Here is a 10,415-nt window from a genome sequence, read left to right as displayed (position 1 = left end):
TAAGTGTTCATGGTAAAGACTTTAACTGCTGATTACGTTTTCTATTCTTGACATTTAGTAAAAGTACGGGTCAGTGGTTGACAGTGGAAACGAGAACAAAATGAAAACAAATAAAAGAGAAATTATCAAAATTAGTATGCATATGATTAAAATTTTGTCCAGCCTTGGCAAAAAGTCGAGAATATATTACATATGCAAATCTAACAATCTTTTTAAAACGTCTTTGAACTATATGTAGGAATTGGGCACAGTTCAGCAGTGCCTCCTCATGCGCGAGCATTGCTGTCGATATAACAGGATTTAACCATTACAAGGAAGGGGTGATTGTTAAAAAGTTGTGTCGAGATAGCTATCTTTTCAAACATTGGAATATTTTGCGAAATCAATATGCTTAAAAAGATGTGGACTTATTTTGAATTGTTCGTAAGCTCAATCAAACTTCTGGAAAAGTTGACATTTTTGTGCATGTCCCAATGCTAGCTACTCTCTCACACGATTTTATGGTCCCGTACTTGACGGTTTATTGAAGTTAAGACTCGATGAATAAACAAATAATTATAAAGACAAATATTCCACAATGTGCGTAATAAAATATCACATTTACAATAATGAAAAATCAATATTAGTGGTGTATGGCAACAATTATACAAAGTCTACGCAAATACCCAAATGACATTAATGTACATCCAACCGACTATTAACAAACATTAATAGCAAGGCGAATTAAACAGAAAGAGATGTTATTGCCAAGATAAGCAGTTTAAGGATACACGTCCATTATTTTCTGATTATTTTTCTGATCTTAATTTATCTTCAGGAAATTGGATCCGGATGTAGTTAAGAATATCATATGGTGAATGATGGTACAGTCCCTTCAACCCTTTCACCGGCCATCCTCACATCCTTTTGCTCACTTATTTGCAAAGAACACGGCACATGATTGTCAAGTTTAACGGACTGTTTTCCGTGATCTTTCTGATTGTCTGACGGTGGAGATACTTTTATAAATCTCTTGTCATGGTAGAAGCGATATTGGCAATGCATGTATGAAAATGGTGTGAGAGAGCCAGAGATCGAGACCGAGAGTAAGATACTTTAGATGATGCTTTTGTAGCCTTTATCGTCAAATAACAATGCCCTAATAGAGTCCATATGGCGATGCAAGGTCTCGGAATGCAATGTGTCATACTCGTGTCGACGAGCAGCTAAGTCAGAGTTATTGTTCTGTTTATGCTTTGTATTTCAAGGTGATATAGACAAATTTTACATCGAAGCGTTTCTTGATTACACAATACATTTTTTGGGGGTACATTTGGCGAAAGTTGCTTCTACTTAACACTTTGTGTGGCAGTGAACATTTGATTGTGGCCAAAGTAAAGACTTAAAACGCGTGGTTGAAATTTGAATTCATTATCACTTTATTGGAAATTTAGCGATCCTCATTTTGTCAACTTTTTGCGTAGGTAAGGGATATTTTAATCTATTCATGTTGTCATGGTGAGCGAGATACAATAAAAATGCGCATTAGGTCGAATTCAATAAATCAAGCAACTATTTCTTCATAAGATTATTGATAGCTTTTGGGTTATTAGACAAGTAAACGTATAGTGTCACACAGTCGACTAACTAATTGATAACGCTATCGATAACGTCATTGAAATGTACACACACTATAGATAAAATTACTTAGCGGGGAAAACAAAAGAATTGTCCATTAGGTCTTCACGTGCGTCGTGACTTTAATCTATAAGTGTAATGGATTATATATGCATTCTGAAATTTCAAAGTGCTTGCAATTGTAAGCTGTTGAATACCTTCTAGATGGCAATTCAAAAGTCTAGAATACCGTCAAATCGAGATCATAAAAAAGGATCAAAGAGTAATATGACAGAACCCCATGGCCGGCGAGTGCAGGCGCGCCGTACCAGCGGTATTTGCACGAGTGCTGCGGTGTATTCGGCGGCAGTCCTTTCACGAGCGAAGCGAGTGAAAGGACAGCCGAATACACCGCAGCACGAGTGCAAATACAGCTAGTACGGCGCGCTAGCACTCACAGGCCATGGGGTTCTGTTATTATTACATATGTTCTATCTTTTATTTGCATCATTTATCGAGAGAATCGACGATTAATCGTGCGTACTACTTGTCTGTCAACGCTTCAGGGCGACCCTGCGGAGTTATATAACATTTACATCACTGTAATGAGGCATCAAATCAGCTTTCACTTTTCATTGGTCAACGCCGCCACACCCTCTATTTTGATTGGCTAAACTATTGTTTACTTGTTTATCAACGATGACGTAAGAGGAACGTCGGAGGGCTCGTATTCTGCGATCGCTCCCACGTACGTAGCAACATGCCACAGTTAGCCAAACGAAGAGAACTTTGAACATGGAACGCTTTTGATTTTTTCACATTTTGAGCTTGAAATTCTTCTAAATGATCGATACAAATAACAGTACGAAGATTCTTACGGGAATTTTAAGAGTAAGATACGGCAAACGTAACTTGTCGAACGATCAAATTTCAGTGGTCACCGTGGCACACAAGCGCTCACTGTTATCAATAGCGTGTAGGACACACAAGCACTGAATAAACTGCATGCAAAAGTGACTTTCTATTGTAAAGAGGGAATGTCCGGTGAGAAAACTACTGGCAAAAACGTCTCTGAAAATGTTAACTGTTTAATTGGCTCCGCTACGCCCTCAGTTACGTGTGTTTCGATGTATGATGGCCGCCGTCACCGTGTATCCCTGGAGCTAGAAACGGACGTCGCCCGCCCGTTGTCAATGTTTCTGCTTTGCTGACAAACAAACTGCTCTTCCGGATATTAAAAATCATCCTCACACTATAATAAGTACATGCAATTTTCTTTGTCGTAGTTTTTATCGGTAATTTCATGCATTTTACCATAACGAGCATCGAACCAAGGTGAAATGAAATCTTGTAGACGACATTTTTTTGTGTTTACAAACAAAAATAGTTCCGGGTCAAAATTGGTAAATACTCATTAACATAAAGGAATGGCATAATGTTTTCGGTATTGCACTGCAGTGCAAATACCGGTAGTACGCGCGCGCTCCGATGCGAGTAAACTGTGGTACATATGTAATAATCTTTATTTTCTATTTGCGTAGCTGTATTGTGACCTGAACGCGTGTGTGGTGGTGTCATATTCCTCAAAAATGAATGTTTCACGCTCCCGATACATAAGTGTCCTTGGATGTGATAAATTTGGCACTATTCAACTGGATTTAGACAACAACAATACTGGCGTCACGAAATACTATCACTGAATCTGGCCTGACTAATCTACACATTTAAAAATCCACCAAGTAATGCACTCTTCTCATGGAGGCATTCTGCGTGTGTTACGGTCTGGAAGGCTTGATATTCTTACATGATTGGAGTTATCACAGTAAGTGAGAATACAGCGATTGTCCTTGAATTTTGCACTAATATATTTTTGAGAAAGGCTTATCAGTTTCATTAATTTCCGAAAAGTATGAAACTAAGAATTCACTATCAAGATTGTGTTAAAAGTATGCAGCAAGATTATTGTGTTCAAAAGTCATGAGTAAAATTGAATAAGAAACCGATCTTAATAGTGGTGCTAAAAATTGTACCCTTTCCAAGGTAAGTTATCAGCCAACTGAGATGGTCATAGCTTACCACCTGTCAGACATGCAAATTTCCGTTGTCATTCAACAATCAAAAAAATCAATCCCCTTTCTTCTCCCAACACAGGTGCAACTTACTCTCTCTGTTTCCTTGAAAATCTTGCGTATGGCTATTAAAAATAATTGTTGATAAAATCAAATAATTGCTATCTTCTTTGTAGAAAAGGGGTTGATCTTCTCATTATTCAGTATGGGAAATTTGAAAGAACTGATCTTTAAAACATGCTGTCAGAACTTTGAAGTACGAACCAAGCAGTTCTATGCACAGAGAAAATTTGCTTCACTTCAATTAGTGATCTCAATGGAGACATCAAGGAGAATTCTAAGTAACATCACTTACTCTACGGTCGGACAAAGAGAGTGCTATTAATCTAAAATGCCGCTTTTCTCTAACAGGCTGAAGACCATTATACTCAAGAGAACAAACAATTATCATATCCTTAATACGGGTAATTAATGTATATTCCAATGTCACGTGATCATTGACAAACAACTGGAGTGGCCAAATCTCAGGCTGAAAGTTCACCGCTTGAGGGCACTTTCTATGAGTTTTGTCCCACTCGAGAGTGCCTTTATCCTCGCCAACGTACCTTGGATAAATTCACTGAACAATTTTGACAACTTTCCCGGCTTGTTTACGAACAATGTTCGTACCGTTGGATTTTTCCGCGATCAAAAACAGACACTTTAACTTGACACACTCCCTATATTGCAGACGTACTGCACGTAATACATATGAAAGACACGCTTCTGTTTTTTTCACTAAAAGTCCTCCTTTTTAGCAGATCGTTTGAAGTAAACCAGTTCCCTCTCGAATTGACACAAATTCACAAAACTAAATTTTCGACAGTCTATGCTGTACATATAGTAATGATATTTGTCATTTGTTTATATAAGTGATTCTGTAGAGACCATCTGTTCACCGAGAAGAATATTGACTCTGACAATCACATTGTTACCAAAGAATGCTCGACAAGGTAGCTGAGATCCAACGTGCATGTGCACATTCAAATATCTTCATAAAACTTACTTTTGGATCCTAAATGCAGTCATCAAGGCATAGGGTAAGAGTTCCGTACGGTTATGTTTTTTTTCACTAGACTTGTTCTAACCCTGAACATGGGCAATGCATAAGTGCTTCAGACAAAGTTAGGTGATTTCTTCGCCTACGTTCAGTCCGGGTCAGCTCCAAAATTGGAGACGCTATACATGCTATACCATAATATTTTCCCCCCTCTCATTAGCCAATCAGCGGCCAGCGCGCCATCAGTAAAAATTGTATTTCCTGGCAACCTCCACATGCGTCCTTCGTTACGTACGCCATACTGTGTCGAACTCCCGCGCCGTATTCTGTCATAATGTCGAACAGTTGTGTGGCCACTCTGTCAAAACACAATTTCAAAATCGCGTACCAGTTTTATTCTGGCTAAGACAACCAAACCCCATACATCGCTGTGATTCCTAGACTCTGGCTTGAAGTCCTGCGAAATATAAATCGTGTACCTACACAGATCGTTCAGAATACCCCATTTGTATCGGAGATGGCAGCGATACAAATTCTACCGTATGGGGAACAGTTGTGTGGCCACTCTGTCAACACATTTTCAAAATCGCGTACCATTTTTAGTCTGCGTTTGACAACTACAAAACAGGTATCGTTTTAAAGCTCTGACATTGCTCTTCTTTCTTGCAATAAACAGTATATAACAGTTTATAACAGTATTTCTAATAGAGATGACGAACATCAACAAAATGATTCTCGGTACTTGAGCGAAATCGATAAACTGGGGGTAGAAATGAATCGTCAATATTTCGAATATTTGTTCACTAATCGGACTCCTTGTTGGACATGACCTTCTGCAGAACACGTGGATTATGTTGACTGTCGAAATTCGTCGAAATTCACAAGACAGGGGCTTAATAAGCGGCCCAAAACTGCCGATCACACTTGGTGGGTAATTTGTGACCCAGCGTGACCTGTACTTTATTAATGATGTAATCTGGTCGATGATTGGCTGAATGCCGGAATACATTATCATAATGAGTCTCCAATTTTGGAGCTGACCCGGACTGACGTTGGATGAACATGAATGTTGAGCAGGTTCGATACCATTATATTAAATCTAAAACTGCTCCCTTATCAAACTATGACAGGTGTTTACAAACATTTAGAAAAAACAAACAAACAACACACACACGTTTTCAATAACGATACGGGGATTACAATTGTAATTGCAAAAAACCTTATTCAAGAAAAGAAAAACGAGGTTTTTTAAAAAAATGGGCAGCTAACTACAATACAAGTATAACTGTAGGAAGATAGATTAGTTCAGTCACAAATAAAAAGTAATAATATTATATTGCTACATTAAAATCAATTCTCTAAAAGAGACACTATTTCCGCATATAAAACCTGCACTAAAACGCGTTCGATAAACAAACTTACACTTGTTCATAAAGTATGCCAAGTCATATACAATGTGTGCAATACAGTTGAAGATACAGCAACTTATTGAAACCTTAACATCTAAAATTTTTCAAATGTTTAAAAAAAAATAACACAAATTTTCTTAAAGTGTATGATATACTCTGGCAATTAGTACATCTAATACGGATTCACAGAAAACAACTTCTAAAAGTAAAGTCATGATACTGAAACGTACAGACTTACACCCTCTTAACTTTTAAAATATAAAGGATTACAGTAGCATTTTACATATCGCTAAATAACATCAAATTTCTGGAATCATTATGATTTTCCTTCTAATTCTTTTCTCCGTATGTATCAGTTTTTGAATGATGGGTTTCTGTTCGATCTTGAAAGAACAATTTCTGGTCAAGGAAACTGATTACAAGAAAAACGTATAAAAATAATGTAATGATGACACGGTAAGCGTGCTGTTACACTTCTATGAAATGAATGAATGAATAAACAATCTTTATGTGGAGTTTGCCTTTTTTCTAACGTGGTTAAAGGACTTTTTATTATAATTATTTTATTTATTCATTTATTTATTTATTGATTTATTATCTTTATCTTATGTGTTTGTTACTATGGAGATACAAAGACTCATGAAAAAGACTTTACATATCAACATTCGGATTTGAGTTGATGAGACTCACAACACGAATGAGAACAATATAATATCAAACACAAGAATTAACATCAGTTCCTAATATTTGAATCATTGTACGGGTAATCCTCCAAACCACCATCAAGCATGCTATATGATGACTACGACAACAACGACGACGACAACAACGACGATGATGATAATGATGGTAATGATGATGATGATGATAATAATAATAATAATGATGATGATAGTGGTTCTGGTGCAATGATGAAGTAATTATCTTTGTCATTATCATCATGACGGCAATTATAATGATAGTGATACAATCGTTATCATTATCTTTGTCATCATGATCACGATGACAAAGATAATGATGCCAGTAAAGTGATGCATCATCATTATCTTTGTTGACATAAATTTGACACCAACGATATGTATCTCTGCAGAAGTCCTTATCCACTTATCTCCTTGACCATTATCACTTTGGTTTTCGGTCTTCTTCTCTGTGAAAGAAGACCTACGTCTGATTAAAGGTATGTTGTCACGTGTTCCAATTTTGCCACAGATACCATGGAAAGAGAAAATCTAACCAATCAAAGATTTTAAGCGGGTGGCCATTTTTTAAAAACAGCGCCCTCACATGGGTATTTTGAATACCAAGGAACGCCCCTTTGACAATATATGGCGATGTTTAGATTACAGGTGACTGTATACCTTTATTATGCTAACTTTATGAATATATTTCATGTGACGAGGGTTGATCTTCTCTCAAACTATTCGATGTATGTAAATGATATTTCTAATGAAGCCATAATTGAATTACTATTTTTTATAATTACATTTTTCCTACAAATTATAACAACACAGGCGTAGGGTTTATTTGTGGGTTATTCACAAACAGTTTTCCTTTGCAATGCCGTGACAGTACAGAATTTAATAGAAATTATTCTACTGAAGGAGTTAATGTTTTTCATTTTTCTCTCTGTGTCGAGAAAGAAGGGCAACATGGATAGGGAAAAGTCTTTGTGTTAACAAATAAAGATACATCGTCCAGCGCTTTCGCACATATCGAAATTTTAAAATAAGATTGACGGACCATGAGATGCAGATGGGCACTATCGGACAGCAAGTCAGTGTTTACGTACCCTATGAAATAGACCCACAATGCTACTCTTCAGACTTTTCATTTTGCTTTCTTCTTCTTGATTCTGTTTCTCCTCTTCTCTAAGTTCTTCCCTGTTGGCTTTTCTGGCATCAAAACGGTCATGCTCTGTCTGTTTGCACTGTTTCAAATCTCTCTTTTCGTCATCGTCGCCTGAAAACCGTACTCGAATTGCTACTAGAACCTTGGCAGAAATACAGTAAAAGTAATGTTGTAACTTTAGGGGTAGCTGTTTTCGTAAATGGTTAAGTTTTCATAACTTATTGCAACTGGCATTCAGTTTTGTTTGATTAGTTTGGCTTTGAAGAAGCTGCGCCATTTCTCTTCACATTTGAAGCTTGTACTTTTTCTAAATATTAGTTCTCTTTCAACACCGCAATCCTTTGTTAATCGACGATAATTCGTATGGCGTAGATATTCGATTAAATTTGTAGTGGCTGTGCCCATCTATTATGCTCATATGCGATTATTTTCTGTGTAATCATGAGGTTTTTGACCTCTTACCTCGGCATTAGTTGCGAAGAGCGTCAAAAATATCACTGACCCCTGGAACGAAGAACAGTGAAGAGAATAAGGTAGATCCGCACTCAACTAGTGTATATGCAGTATATTAAGTTCTCTCAGGCCGCATTCAGGTGAGGATAATCGGTCGTTGACAAATGTTGTGTTTTTTTTTAAATTGAGTCAAACACTGAAAGCAGTCAATGTTTAAAAATGAAGTTTCTTTCGAAAACTGACGTGGAATCATGAATATTTCACACTCAAAGACTCTTTTTTTATATAATTCGACTGACGGTTTTAGATTTGATAAATCGTCGCAATGTCTTTGTACATGCCTTTCTTATAATTAGCCCAATGCATACTATCCATCGATCTTTTGCAGATTTTCTTCGTAACTCCGATCGCACTCTTGTATAAACTTACACGAAGAGTCTACATTATATTTTTTTCGATCGAGCTTATGGTCCCGTACGAAGCTATGTCAATCAACAACACGATTTCTGAACCACCTTGCGTGGATGAAACAAATGTTATCAACGGCACGACCAGTGGGGCTGATTATAATGAATTGACCACGTAAGTAGTCAAGGATGTGAATATGTGAAATAAATAGTAAATGCAGTCAAACGGTTTTATATCGGCCTACCTGGGTTAACGCACAGCCAGCAAAGATGTATCCACAAAACAGATCATTTGTGGTTGAAGAGCAAGTTCCCACCATCCAAGTTAATGAAGTTACTGGTAATAATATCATTATTCCCCGCAGTCCTTCCCTGTTTAAATGCAATGATAAAGGCATGTCTCATTTCTCAGGTAAAGGCAACATTGATCTGGAAGAAACTAAAAACATGCAAAAACTACGTCATTGCTGATAATAAGACTTTGTTTCGGATAACATAGACAAATAAGTAACGAGTATGATCTGATGTTCAAGTTCAATATATAAATATTGATGTCTTAATATAGTCATCAACATGAATTTGATCACTCAGTCAATACGATAAATTGTTTGCAGCTTAAAATGTGCCACTGATAAATAACGTTCATACGTTTAAAAAATGATGTTGAAGCGTACCAGAATTTCTGCCATTCAGCGAATTCATAGAAGACTCGCTCTGAATCAAATTCACGTTTTGTGAGAATTAGCAGTGCGACACTTATCTGAAAGAAAGAACCAAAATAAAACCAAAATCAAGCACACGTCATTATGTATCCTTATAAAATATAACACGATTAGAACTACTTTAGGATTATTGAATTATTACATTTTTCAAATTACTCAAAAGTGTTAGGTGCTCTATGCTGAATATTCCAATATTACAAATTATACATAGTTAAGAAAAGCATATGAGCTTACATTTGCAGATAAAACCGACATTACTTCATCATCCAATCATCCCAAATTAGTCCAAATCGTGTTATATTGTGTAAACTAGACTGACAGCGCTAACATAGCGATACCGACTTCAAGAAAACGTGACCACACTCTATTTATCTACTTTAATATGAAAAGCAAACTAACGACGTTTGATAAGTTGCTCCATCACATACCAGATTCATCATCGTCACAATACATATGCAAGGTACCATTACAAACATCGCTGTTGGAAACCAGAATCTAAGAAACAGAGATAAAATTCGATGACACATTAGTAAAGTTCGTTTCTAGCATTTAATAGCATTTATCTGTGTTTCTGTCTCAGAGTCTGTGAAAGTCCGACTCTGCCTGTCTGTCTGTCTGTCTGTCTGTCTGCTTTCTCTCTCTCTCTCTCTCTCTCTCTCTCTCTCTCTCTCTCTCTCTCTCTCTCTCTCTCTCTCTCTGTTGTGACATAGATTACGCCAAAGGCAAAAATATTCTCAACCTACAAAAAACCCATTACCCCGAGGAATGAATAAAGTCGCTTCATCAATTTATTGTATCAGGCCGTATCGCCGTCTTGCCAACAAACATGTTTCTCGATTTTACTCTTTGCTCGTGATTTTCCATGATAATTC

The sequence above is a fragment of the Ptychodera flava genome, assembly GCF_041260155.1.
Source record: "Ptychodera flava strain L36383 chromosome 23 unlocalized genomic scaffold, AS_Pfla_20210202 Scaffold_23__1_contigs__length_28996876_pilon, whole genome shotgun sequence".
Classification (NCBI taxonomy): domain Eukaryota; kingdom Metazoa; phylum Hemichordata; class Enteropneusta; family Ptychoderidae; genus Ptychodera; species Ptychodera flava.
The sequence above is the reverse complement of the archived record's forward strand: the minus strand, read 5'-3'. Positions refer to the sequence as shown.